Consider the following 14,373-nt stretch of genomic DNA (forward strand, 5'->3'; position numbering starts at 1 on the left):
TTGTGATAATGCTGGAAAACTAACCTGTGCTGCCAGTCGTATAAAAGTATAGCACATATAACTAGGTACAGTATATAATACTTGATAACAAATGACTGTTGCTGGATTATGCATTTACTATACTATACTTGTTATTTTAGAGTGTACTCTTTCTACTTATATATAAAAAAATTTACTTAAAAAAGTATGCCGTGTTGTGCCAACAGCAGCCTCATACATACATCATCTTGTTTACTGCACCTCTCGATTGCACCATTTTCTCTTGTGCTTGATGTAATCTCATATGGTTTTGTTCGTCATGGCCCCTAAGCGTACAAAAGCCACTGCTAGTGTTGCATTACATAATAGGCCACATTGAGTGATTGACCTGGAAACGAAATTAAAAGTGATTAAGGACTATGAAGGTGGAAAATCAGCAATGGTTATTGCTCACTACTCGGACATGTCCCATTTCACTGTAGCTCCATCTTGAAGAACAAGAACAAAGTGATAGAAGCTGTTACTTAAAGGACTGATTCTTCGACGGCAATGAGACTAACAAAATTCGAGAAGGGCCTATATCAGACACTGAGAAACTTTTTTTTTTAAAGATTTTATTTTTCCTTTTTCACCTAAAGCCTCCCGATACATAGTTGTATATTTTTAGTTGTGGGTCCTTCTAGTTGTGGCATGTGGGATGCTGCCCCAGCATGGCTTGACAAGCGGTGCCATGTCTGCACCCAGGATTCGAACTGGTGAAACCCTGGGCCGCCAAGGCAGAGGGCGCAAACTTAACCACTCGGCCACGGGGCCGGCCCCTATAGCAGCTTTTAAGGCCTACTACCTGAGGGAGACATTGATGCAATTCTGGAGGGATGACAACATGTATGACTGCATCAAGGGCTTGGGGTGATGTCACCAAGGAGTGTGTGAATGGCATCTGGAAAGACACTCGAGGTTCGTCTATGACTTCAGAGGATTTTTCAAGGATGAGGAAGTTGCCAAAATCGACAAGGCTGTAGTTGAGATGGCAAACAACTTTAACCTGGGTATGGATGGAAGATGGCATTGAGGAACTCGTAGAGGTGGTTCCTGAGGAATTCACTAGTGAGGAGTTGTTGGGACTGAAACAGGATGCGTAGCTGAAGAAGAGGCAAAAGAAAAGGAAACTGCAGGAGAAGGAAAAGAAGAACCTTCAAGAAAATTTGCAGTGAAGGGTTTAGCAGAAGATTTGCAGACCTCAACGAGCTCCTTAAAAATTGTGAAAACATGGATCCCAACACTGAAAGGTTTTCATCAATAGAGAGGAATGTTCATGGTGCACTATCTGCTTATAAGCAAAGCTGTGATTAAAAAAAAAAAAAACAAGCAAACCACCATGGTCATATTTCTACAAAGAGCGCTTCAAAAAGAGTCTCAGGCAGGTCCTTCAGGAGGCATTCCAGAAGACGGCATCGTTAGCATAGGAGGTGACAGCTCCATGTGTGTTATTGTCCCTGAAGACCTTCCATTGGGACAAGATGTGGAGGTGGAAGACGGTGATATTGATGATCCTGACCCTGTGTAGGCCTAGGCTAATGTGTGTGTTTGTGTCTCAGTTTTTAACAAAAATGTTTAAAAAGTAAAAAAGAAAACACTTTTCTTAATAGAAAAAAGCTTATAGAATCAGGATATAAAGAAAATATTTTGTACAGCTGTATATTGTTTGTGCTTTAAGCTGTTACTACGAGTAAAAAGTTTAAAAATTTTTGAAGTTTATAAAGTAAAAAAGTTACAGTAAGCTAATTTATTCTTGAAGAAAGAAAACTATTTTTTAATAAATTTAGTGTTGCCTAAGTCTCCAGTAGTGCACAGTACTGTCCTAGCCTTCACATTCCCTGACCACTCGCTCACTCACTCACCCAGAGCAGCCTCCAGTCCTGCAGGTCCATTCATGCTCAGTGCCCTGGAAGGGTTTACCACTTTTCTTTTACTGTACTTTTTCTATGTTTAGATACACAAATACTTAGCATTGTATTACAGTTGCCTGCAGTATTCGGTACAGTACATGCTGCACAGGTTTGTAGCTTAGGAGCAATAGGCTATACCGTTTGCCTAAGCATGTAGTAGACTATACCATGTAGATTTGTGTAAGTACATTCCATGTTCACACAGTGACGAATTTGCCTAATGCACATTTCTCAGAATGTACCCCTGTCCTTAAGTGACATGTGACTGTAATGTTATTCATGGGTTAAATTTAAGTAAATGCCACTGTGCTAAAAATTTTATTTTTTATTATTTTTTTATACTCAGCATTAGGTTTTTGAACTGGATCCATCTTGCTGTATATAAATTTGGTTCACTATTTTTTGTTGCATAGTATTCTACCATGCTGTGCATGTATTATATTTTCTCTTCTTACCTATTTTCCCATTGATGGGCTTCTAATTTGCCTGAACTTTCTTGCACGTAATACTGCAATGAACGGCCTCATCCTTGTTTTATTATTGATCTCTTGAGAGTTTCTGGGGTATACACCCTGTTTGGTAGGCAGCCTCTAAAATGGCTCCTAACGGTCTCTCCCTCCTGATATTCCTGTCCTTGTTTAATCTCCTCCCCGTTAGTGTGGGCTGGACCTAGCGATTCTCTTCTGATGAATAGAACATGGCAAATGTGATGAGATATCACTTCCGAGATTAGTCTACCAAAGATCTGTGACTTCCCTCTTGCTTGCCATTTCTCATTGTCTCGTCCCTGGGGGAAGCAAGCTGCTATGTTGTGCACTGTCCTGTGGAGAGGTCCATGTGGCAGGGAACTTATGTTTCTGACCAACAGCCAACGAAGCTCTGAGGCTTGCCAACAGCTATGTGAGTGAGCTTGAAAGCAGATGCTTTCCCACCTACCTTTGAGGTAATTGTAGCCTCAGCTGACCCTTGATTGCAGTTTTTAGAGACCCTAACGCAGAGGCACCCAGCTAATCTATATCTGGATTCCTGACCCACAGAAAATTTAGGATAATAAATTTTTATCATTTTAAGCCCGTAAATTTTGGGGTAACTTGTTAATGTAACCATTGGATTGTAGGACACGTGCACACTTAACTAAGTCTGGCCAGATTTCCTTCATACCAGCAATACTTGAAGGCTTCTGTTTCCTTACACTTTCACTAGCTCCTGCTAATATCAGACTTTCTAAATATTTTTTTGCCAACCTGATAGGTGTAAAGTGATATCTCGTTTTAATTATATGTATTTGATAACATTCTGAGTATTCTGTCATATCCCTTTTTGGTCAGTGCTTATTCATATTCTTGCTCTTTCTTTGGTTTTTCTGTCGTGTTGTTTAGTAGAAATGTCTTATGTGAACAGCCCTTGTCGGTTTCAGTCATTGCAAATATCTTATTTACCTATTAAATTTGCAAATAATGCCCTTGATTAAACAACTATTTAACTTTGATGTAGTTATGTCCATAAATTCTTTCTCCTTAAGGTTTGTGCTTCTCTGGATCTTGTTTAGGAAGGACCACTGATATCCATAATTTAGATTTTTTGAATAAATAAAAATCTTTTTTCTGAAAACTGTAGGATGAATTGAAGTGGATTTTAAAATATAGATGAACACTGTATTCTCTTGTTGCCCATTTCATTTGAATTTGCTTTGCAACACCACTGTCAAGTACTTATTTTACATGTAATGTGGTAACTTAACTCATTCACAAATCTGGATAAAGATGAGGTGTGGCTATGTGGTAGTGGCCTGAGTTAGGTTGATAGGAGAACCTTGTAGGAGTGAATTGATACATTGGTCCCCAAGTTACAGAAACTATAAGATAAAGTATGTTGCAAAATAATAAAAATGTGTTTTTGTACTTAAAAATCGGGAGAAAACCTCAAATTCTTTTAAATAGTAATTTTAGCTTTAAAAATGTCCACCAGATGGCACCAATACACGATAAGTACTTAGGAAAATCAGAAGCATTATTCTCACGCTTATTTTAAAATCTGTTAAAATTAAAATGTGTTAACAGTGTAATTAAGGAGATAATTCTGGCTCCCTACTAATTAGTCTTCAAGAAACCCTTTCTGAGGTTCCAGTTTGGGTGAGGTGTCTTCCCTCTCTGGTCCTGTAGCTAGCTAATAGCACCCACCTGATTGCTCTGTAATTCTCTTCTAGAGTCTGTTTCTTTCACTTGAAGTAGAGATGGGGACATTTTTAGCCTCACGAGGGCTTTTATTTATTTTTCTAGTAAACGTTAGGTTTGGAGTTAAAGCTAGGTTTGAGGCAAGTAAAATCTAAAATGTAGCCTTTTCAATTTAAACGTATCTTTCAATGCTTATAAAATCTGCAGCTTTGGGAAAATAATGGGAGTAAACATTTCATTGCTTTAATTTTATGTATTGAATTGATAATGAAAAAAATAGCCAACATTAGCTGCCTCATTCTCTGGACCGATCTACGAATCCCATCTCCTTTTGGGAAATGGGCACAGAGAAATTTATAGCCCTTGAAAAATAAATTCATGAATTAATATGCCCAAGGACCATAAAAGTGACTTCCAAGCAACAGCCTGGACTCCAAATATGAAACTTTCATACCGTTTGTCTTGAATGGCCCTAATGAGACTCAGGCTCTGTGTCTGTAATGTCTGAGGGTGCCAGAAAAGTTTCTGTGAGCTCCATCTCTTTGTCTTTGGAGAGGTGAGATTCTTTCTATATTGCTGATATGTTGAGAGGCCCAGCCAAGCATCAGGCTTTCCATCCCTGAAAAACATCTCTCCAGAACCTTCTTATTGCTGTTCACTTGTTGCAGATACCTAGTATGCTTCCATTATTGAATTCACTTTTAAAAATGATCGATACCAATATTTGCCAGCATGTAATTAGTGAAACGCAGTCTTTCCAGAAGCTACTTGAGGAACAAAGTGTTCTATAGTTAAGCATTGGCAAACAGTTTTCCTCTTCACAGCTCACATTATCATGTTAAAGACTCTCTGAAGCCCTGTAGCAGTGATTCTCAATGGAGCAGTATTGCCCCCTAGAGAATGTTTTGTAAATTGTAAATTTGTGGGAGTGTTTTTGTTGTCTCACCGATTAGCCTAGAAGTCATAGGCAGTCCCATAAAAGCAAGAGTCATTCCTTGACCCCTAGGATTACTCTCATCCTTGTAATCATGTAGCTGAAAAATCTGTTTATAATTAAACTTAGGACCTAACTCTGTTGTACATATAAACATGAAGTAGTTGTGATTTTATAATAGTAGCCAGACACTGAATGTCTTAGGAATGCAATGACCATGTAAATCAAGGGAAGATTGTATTTTCTTTTGTTTGGAGCTTTATCAAGAATTGTTTACTGTTTCAGAAAAGCATATCGTGAGCATATACCACTGGTTGTATTTGAGTTGCTGATATAGCACACCTCTGTAGCCTTGTGTTTGTAGCTGTCCTATTCACCATGATTCTCCACATAGATGCAAGCGTCTGACTACTTATGCCTTTTGGTTTACTCATTCCCAAGCATTTATGTATTAAAATACATATTATGTTATTGTTGGTCTTTTTGGAAATTATGTTTATGTAGGATATATCTGAATATTGTTTCAGGGTGGTAAAGGAGGCATTACAAAGATACATGTTTACAGCAAGGGCACATTGGATCTGATAGGGTTGGGAACCACTATCCTGGGTAGAGGAATCTGGAGAATTTTCTTAACTCAGTATTTGCAAAATTAATTGGATAATAAAACCTTTATTTTGTGTAACGTCTGTTAACTTTAGGGAAAACTATACTAAGTATGCAAACCCTGTCATTAATGAAACTTTATAGTATTGTATACTTCTCAAAATGCTTTCACATGCCTTATTTCAACTTATTTTTACATTTTACAAGGTGCATACCATAGATATTCTCCTTCTGTAGAGGAAGTAGAACAAGAGAGAATTCAAGTAACTCACCTTAGGTCACTCAGAGGTCTGTGGCAGAGCCGCAGAGGAGAGGCCTGTCTCCCAGATCCATGCCCTTCCTTCCACATCTTACGGCTCTGAAAGTTTCCCTGGGGGAAGCAAGCTGCTGTGTTGTGCCCTGTCCTGTGGAGAGGCCCATGTGACAGGGAACTTATGTCTCTGACCAACAGCCAGTGAAGCCCTGAGGCTTGCCAACAGCTATGAGGTAGGTAATAGTAACTTCTCCGTTCAGATGAGGAAACTGAGGCAAAAGAGGATTAAATCACTTACTGAAGGTTACACAGTTAGTATGTGGTGGAGAAGCCTTTAGTACTTTGCCCTAAGTCATAAAGCTGGTAAGTGGCAGAACCGAGATTTGAACCTGGGCAGTCTGGCTTCAGAGAAAAGCTTATGGATTTCCAAAGAGGAACAGACTGGGGTATACTCAGAATACAACAAGTGGAGTCTCGTGGTTTTCTTCTAGGATAATCATTGCGAGGACTTTCACTGAAGACTTATAACCAAGCTTGAACTTTGTTTTGAAGTCTAAAAGGCTATAAGAGGTCTTAGAAGGAACTTCCTGCCTCTAAGTCTCTTCATTCAGGTGTGATAGTCTCTTAAATTCTATCCACAAAGTATCAGACCTTTGAGGGTTTTTTTTAGTTCAACTGTTAGAAAGATATATTCTTTTGTTTTCCTCTGGAAGATTAGCCCTGAGCTAACATCTGTGCCAGTCTTCCTCTATTTTATATGTGGGTTGCCCCCACAGCGTGGATGATGAGTGGTGTAGGTCCACGCCCCTGATCTGAACCCACAAACCCAGGCTGCCAAAGCGGAATCCACCAAACTTAACCACTATGCCACGGGGCTGGCCCCTAGAAAGATATATTCTTAAAAGACTAAACTAATTGACAGACAAGTATCAGTGACTTAGTAGTTTTGAGCAAAGCTCCAAAGAGCTGAGGCTAGAGCCTCCTGGCAAACTAACTTCTTTCTTCCTTTCCTTCCCTCTTCCCTTCCTCTGCCCTTCTTTGGCTGTGCTTATAGCTGCAATCCAAGTAATATCAGCAGAAAATATCAACAAAAAGTAGATTTTAAAAGAGGAGCAGGACATTTTTCTTTTCACTTTTTATTGAGATTATGATAATTTACAACCTTGTGAAATTTCAGTTGTACATTATTGTTTGTCAGTCGTGTTGTAGGTGCACCACTTCACCCTTTGTGCCCAGCCCCGACCCCCTCCTTTTCCCTGGTAACCACTAATCTGTTCTCTTTGTCTACATGTTTAACTTCCGCCTATGAGTGGAGTCATACAGAGATGGCCTTCTCTATCTGGCTTATTTCACTCAACATAATACCCTCAAAGTCCATCCAGGTTGTTGTGAATGGGACGATTTTATCCTTTTTTATGGCTGAGTAGTATTCCATTGAATATATATACCATATCTTTTTTATCCAATCATCTGTTGATGGGCACTTAGGTTGCTTCCACATCTTGGCTATTGTAAATAATGCTGCAATGAACATAGGGGTGCATGGGACTTGTGGAATTGCTGATTTCAAGTTCTTTGGGTAGATACCCAGTAGTGGGATAGCTGGATCGTATGGTAGTTCTATTTTTACTTTTTTGAGAAATCTCCATACTTTTTTCCATAGTGGCTGCACCAGTTTGCATTCTCACCAGCAGTGTATGAGGGTTCCTTTTTCTCCACAACCTCTCCAACATTTGTTACTTTTTGTTTTGGTTATTTTTGCCATTCTAATGGGTGTAAGGTGATATCTTAGTGTAGTTTTGATTTTCATTTCCCTGTTGATCAGTGATGATGAGCATCTTTTCATGTGCCTATTGGCCATCCATATATCTTCTTTGGAGAAATGTCTGTTCATGTCCCCTGCCTAGTTTTTGATTGGGTTGTTTGATTTTTTGTTGTTGAGTTGTGTGAGTTCTTTATATAGTATCGACATTAACCTTTTGTCAGATATATGACTTGCAAATACTTTTTCCCAATTGGTAGATTGTTTTTTTTTTTATTATTAATGTTATGATAGATTACAACCTTGTGAGATTTCAGTTGTACATTTTGTTAGTCATGTTGTGGGTACACCATTTCCCCCTCTGTGCCCTCCCCCCACCCCCCCTTTTCCCTGGTAACCACCGATCTGATCTCCTTATCAATATACTAACTTCCACCTATGAGTGGAGTCATATAGAGTTCGTCTTTCTCTGACTGGCTTATTTCGCTTAACATAATACCCTCGAGGTCCATCCACGTTGTTGTGAGTGGGCCAATTTTGTCTTTTTTTATGGCTGAGTAGTATTCCATTGTGTATATATACCACATCTTCTTTATCCAATCATCAGTTTCTGGGCATGTAGGCTGGTTCCACGTCTTGGCTATTGTAAATAATGCTGCGATGAACATAGGGGTGCAACGGACTCTTGAGATTTCTGATATCAGGTTCTTAGGATAGATACCCAGTAATGGGATGGCTGGGTCACAGGGTATTTCTATTTTTAACTTTTTGAGAAATCTCCATACTGTTTTCCATAGTGGCTGTACCAGTTTGCATTCCCACCAACAGTGTATGAGGGTTCCTTTTTCTCCACAACCTCTCCAACATTTGTCGCTCTTGGTTTTGGATGTTTTTGCCAATCTAACGGGTGTAAGGTGATATCTTAGTGTAGTTTTGATTTGCATTTCCCTGATGATTAGCGATGATGAACATCTTTTCATGTGTCTTTTGGCCATATTCATAGGTAGATTGTTTTTTTTTTTTGTTTCAATCCTGTTTTCCCTTGCCTTGAAGAAGCTCTTTAGTCCGATGAAGTCCCATTTGTTTATTCTTTCTACTGTTTCCCTTGTCTGAGAAGACATGGTGTTTGAGAAGAAGAGGAGTAGGACATTTTAATTTGATGCTTGCTGCCAAGTTTCATTAAGGTGTTTTGCTGGGTTTTCCATTTGTCCCTCTGTGATTTTAGTGTAAATTTATTACCCAGCCACCATGTGGGCCAATGCTTCTTTTTAAGCTTGTGCTAATTAATAAAAGAGACCAAAGCTGGAACTTGGACAAGGCAGAGCTGCAGGTGGAACATCAGTTGGGGAGGGGGGTGCATATCTTGTCTTGTGGTGGTGGGTATGTGGGTGAGCCGAGGTGAGGTACAGCGGGACCAGCCTGGGAAATGCTGGGGAGCAGTGGGCGTGCAATGAGGGAGTGCCTGCTTGCTCCGAGTTGGGCACTGGGCACTTGCCATACAATGGCAAACAAGTTAAGGACTTTACTGGTGTTCTTGCTGATTCCCGAATTCAGACTTTAAAATAAGGCAGTTTATGGAATTTTTAAAAAGTTTCACTTGTGATGAATTGTTCCTCAGAATTCTTTAACAGCATATCTTAACTACCCTTAACATGCAGTTATCCAAATTCTGATTTTAGACATTTGAAAGCCTACAGATAGTTTGTTTTACATTTCTCTTACTACTTGCAAAAGGGAACATGCAGCATAAGGAAAAGAAAGATGAGGATGATTTGTTTCAAACACTACCACAAAACATTTTTATAATGTAGTAAGTGTTAAGAAGATAGATACTTAACAGTCAGCTGTTATAACATTATATCTATAATAACAGCCAGTTATCTCTGAAATTCATCACCAGACAGACTCAGATGGAAAGCACCTGGCAGATGAAATCTGGAAATGGCTAAGTAAAATGAGTGGATCAGGGGTTGGCCCCGTGGCCAAGTGGTTAAGTTTGCGTGCTCTGCTGTGGCCCAGGGCTTCGCTGGTTCGGATCCTGGGCGTGGACATGGCATGGCTCATCAAGTCATGCTGAGGCGGTGTTCCACATAGCACAACCAGAGGCACTCACAGCTAGAGTATACAGCTATTTACTGGGGAGCTTTGGGGAGAAGAAGAACAAGAAAAAAATGATTGGCAACAGATGTTAGCTCAGGCGCCAATCTTAAAAAAAAAAAAAAAATGAGTGGGTCACAGTGGTTTTCCCAGTGGTCACACTTGAGCAAGATTAGGAAACCACAGGATGGGGAGTCAGCCTTCTTGGGCTTGACTTCTGCTTTGCTGTGAAACCCTGGGAGATGCAGTGAACCTCTTTTAGTTAGTGTCTTACCTGCATACCCCACCAGGGATTATGAGCATCATATATAATGGTGAATAGGAAACTATCTTGGAAACTGAACTTCTATACCATTTAAGATGTTGTCATTACTCGCTAATTCTAGTTAATAATGCAAATAATTTAGATAAGGCTTATTTTTCCTTAGGAATGGATTCTTTCCTCTGTTATGATAATATTCTATTGATAATACTTATTTAATTAACAGAAACATGATGATTTGTCCACAAATAGTAAGTAGCAGTGCTGCAGCTGGAGCCCTGATGAAGTTCGGGGGATCTCTGAATGTCCTGATTCACAGCCTAGGGTGCTTCCCTAGGGTCTTCAGATCACCTGCATTCAGTGCTGCTTGGGGTCTCACTTTCTGTTTAATTTTGTATAAATAGCTTCTTGCTCAGTGGAGTTGCTATATTTTTCTTCTAAATGGTTAAAAGAGAGAACCTTCTGGCTTTAATACATCCCCACAGCATCCTTACTGGTCATGGACTTTTTCTTCCATATGGGCTTCAGTATCTGGGTCCCAGCCTATATCCCATAGATTGTGTAGGTGGCTACAAGTAAGAGGGTGTCCACTAGTTTATGTCTACACCCATATGTGCAGACCAGCCTGAGTCTCCAGGGAGGCTGTGTTCTCTCTTGGTCTCAGGAGCTGGGGCAGCTGCCGTAGGAGATCCCTGTCTGGGGTGACCGCAGAGAGCCAGCCACACTCTACAGGCTCAAGTGGTTCCAGGCCCTCTCTGGGGCACCAGAATTGTCCATCGTCATTCTGACTCACCTAGTCAGACTTAGATCCCCAGGGTCTGCCCATGACAGCCCAGGAACCCCCTGAGGGAGCCTTAGAACTGATCAGTGTTCTGAGGCATCTTCCAGGCTGAGCTGCATGGACCATTAGCTGACCTCAGGGGAGAGTCGTGGTTGTCATAAGCCCTCTGCTCCCAATGTATGTCCCCACTGTTCTTCTAGGACATCTACAATGTGTCCCGGACCCTCTGTGATAGAGACTGCTGTCAGCAATTAGCCCTGTCTGCCAGAAGGGCACTAGCAGCCCTGACCCTCACTGGGCTCTCAGGCTGGGGCTGTTCCTCATAGAGTCCTAATTGTGTGGTCAATTTCATTCTCATCGTGATAAGTTCCCTGAAATACTGCTTCCTACTTCAAGGCCCAGCTGAAATGTCACTCTTTTTTTCCTGTAGGCTCCCAACTTGAACGGAATAAATTACTCCATAAAGTGCTATCTGTCTGCCCACGGTACTTTATCCATACATCTAGTGAAACTCTTAACACACAAGCATCTAAAATGTGTCTGCGTTTGTGCTTAAAGTAAACTTCTTGAGAGTAAAGACTATGTGTAACTTATTTCATGTTTGTGTATTTGCAAGGCCTCGCACCATGATTGGAACAATACATGTTTATTGACTTAAATTCCTTTAAAGCACAGTAACATGGAGATCAAAGACAGTACTTCTCTTTTCTTAATTAATTAATTCAACAAATTTATTCAGAACCTACTTACATGTTAGACACTGGCACCCCTGAAGAGATAATTATGAATAAGACACACTTTCGTGTCTTACTCTCAATTTATTTCTGTTGTTCCTGATAAATCAATTGTTGATGCTGGTGGTGGTAAGCTGAGCCAGTCCACTTCTTTTTGCTCACTCAGGACATGAAAAAGTTGTGGTGCTGGTGGTGGTAAAAGCAGCAGACAGCATGTCAAAACTGTGCCCTCCTTCTGACTGTACTTTTGATAATTGTAGCATGTCCAACTATCACTTACTATTGCCCACTGCTCCCCAAGGGGAACTCTAGATGAGCTCAGTGGCAGTCTTCTGCGTCTGGCTAATGACAAGTTGGATCCTCCTGGAGTAGATATGCAGGATGAGTGGGGCCAGGATGTGAGGAGGGGATCAAATCAGAGAAGCCAAGTTTATCTCAGATCCAAAGGGCAAGTATGGGATGGACAATGGGGACAAAATTCAAAGTTTAGAGTCAGTATTGGACAGGGATGAAGCTGGAAGTTGTAGGAATAGAGCTGGAGGTTAAGACTTAGGTAGTTGACAGATCCAAGAATTTTGTGGCAAAAAGAGCTGGGATGTCTAGAGTTATCTGTTCTTGAATCGCTCAGCTTACTGAAAGATACAGTTCTGGCCTGTTTGGGGAGTGATGTTAGCCTTATGGCTGAATAAGATGTCCCTCACTTGTGTCCCTCCTCCCAAAACAAATTGGCATTCATTCATGGACAAAAGTGTCTTTGTAGGAGCTGTAGGATCCAGCACCATATGCCAAGGGACCTGGGAGGAGTTTCACCTACCTGTACATCAGGTAATAGGCATATGAACCTTGCTCCCGGCTGTGAACCCTGCAATGGCCTGTTAACCAACTCCAGCCCCTCTCTGCTGCAGTCCAGGAGCCCCTGGGAAGCACTGTCTTAGAAAATCACCCAGGAACAAGAGAGCCTTTGTGGAAGTCCAAGTTTCTAATGGAGAAGTTCCAGCACACCATTGGAACAAAAAAGTATGAGTTTGGGTGCATTGGAGAGGGTAAGGGGAACAGCTTGACTTTACCTGCATCGTCCTCCCCTAAGGTGGCACAGCTTAGGGCCAAGAGAGATCTTCCTGGCCTGTGCTTTCTCTTGTGAGGGAAAAGGAGAGTGTGTGAGTGAGCACCTGGCTTCCCCAGCTGTGTGAGACATTGCCACAGAGGCTCATTTCTCTCTCACCCCATCCAGAGTACTGAGACATGAGCTTCATGACTGGGGGGTGGAAACAGGCTAGGAGAGCAGCAGGTTGGACTCTTAGGGGGCATTAAAGGGATGTAGATCCTACTAACTGTGTCATAGAGTCCATCAAGAAGCCCACCCATGGGCCACTGGGGACACCTTGTCAGTGAATCTCCCTGACTAGTCCATTGGTAGCAGCAAGAGCAAGCTTTGGCAAATGGGTAGTGAACTTGTGCCGAAAGCTGACCTGAATCTGTGGGCCAGGGAGAAACCGCAAGCTTGAACTCTAGTGCCACTTTTGGAGAAACAAAAGGTAGGCTATCATCACCCAGCCTGGTATGTTGCAGGATCAAGAGAAGGCACACAAGCTTAAGAATTCTTCCACAAGAGGGGACAAGAAATTTGGAGCAAGTGTATCTGCAGAAAGCCTCAGAATCACTAGTAAGGCTGATGGAAGGCATTTATTTCCCAAAGGAATTTATTTAAGATTGGAGGTGGTGACTGCTACTTCAAATGAGAAGACAGCAATGCAAAACTTCTAGGACATGAAAAATCAAGGAAACATGACATCGTCAACGAATCATAATAATCTCCCAGTAACTGAGTAACTGATCCCAAAGACAAGGAGATCTGTGATTTACCTGGTAATTCAAAATAGCTATTTTAAGGAAACTCAATGAGCTAAAGAAAACACAGATAATTCAAGAAAATCAGGAAAACAATATATGAACAAATGAAAAGTTTAACAGAGATAGAAATCATAAAAAATCAAATTCTAGAGCTGAGGAATACAATGAATGAGATGAAAAATGCAACAGAGAACATCAACAGCATATTGGATCAAGCAGAACAAAAATCTGTGCATTAAAAGACAGGAACTTTGAAATTATGTACTCAGAGGAGAACAAAGAAAGAAGAATTAAACAGTGAAGAAAGCCTATGTGATCTATGAGTGGGATACCATGAAAAAAGTAATTTGCAAATTATTGGAGTTCCAGAAGGAGAAGAGAAGGAGAAAGAGGTGGAAAGCTTATTTAAAGAAATAATGGCTGAGAACTTCCCAAATCTGGCGAGAGATCTGGATATCCAGGTTCATGAATTTCATAGATCTCCAAACAAACTCAGAGAGCGCCTCTCCAAGACACACAATAAATCTATCAAACAGACAAAGAGAGAGTCTTAAAAGCAGCAAGAGAAAAGAACCTTATATCTTACAAGGGAACCCCCCTAAGACTATCAGTGAATTTTTCAGCAGAAATGTTACAGGCCAGGAGAGAGTGGGATGATATATTCAAAGTGCTGAGAGAAAAACACTGCCGACAAGGAATGCTGTATCTGGCAAAGTTATCTTTCAGAAATGATGGCGAGATAAAGACTTGCCCAGACAAATGAAAGCTGAGGGAGTTCATCACCACAAGACTCGCCTTACGAGAAATACTGAAAGGAGTTCTTCCAGCTTGAAACAAAAGGAAGGTAATTAGGAACATGAAAACATTTGAGAATATACCACACATTGGTAAAGGTAAGTATATAGTCAAGTTGAGAATACTCTAATACTGTAATATGGTAGTGTGGTAACCCCTTAAGTCTAGTGTAAAGGTAAATTTATACACTCTATAA

General features: G+C 40.7%; 1 long non-coding RNA gene across 1 annotated transcript; it reads left to right on the plus strand.

Moving 5' to 3' along the window:
* Positions 1-5,847: 5,847 nt before the first annotated feature.
* Positions 5,848-11,374, plus strand: LOC138918953 (uncharacterized). The gene is made up of 2 exons (XR_011428733.1): positions 5,848-6,128; positions 11,228-11,374. It is a non-coding gene; the product is annotated as an uncharacterized lncRNA (long non-coding RNA).
* The last annotated feature ends 2,999 nt before the right edge of the window (positions 11,375-14,373 follow it).

The sequence above is a fragment of the Equus caballus genome, chromosome 19 (assembly GCF_041296265.1).
Source record: "Equus caballus isolate H_3958 breed thoroughbred chromosome 19, TB-T2T, whole genome shotgun sequence".
Lineage (NCBI taxonomy): Eukaryota > Metazoa > Chordata > Mammalia > Perissodactyla > Equidae > Equus > Equus caballus.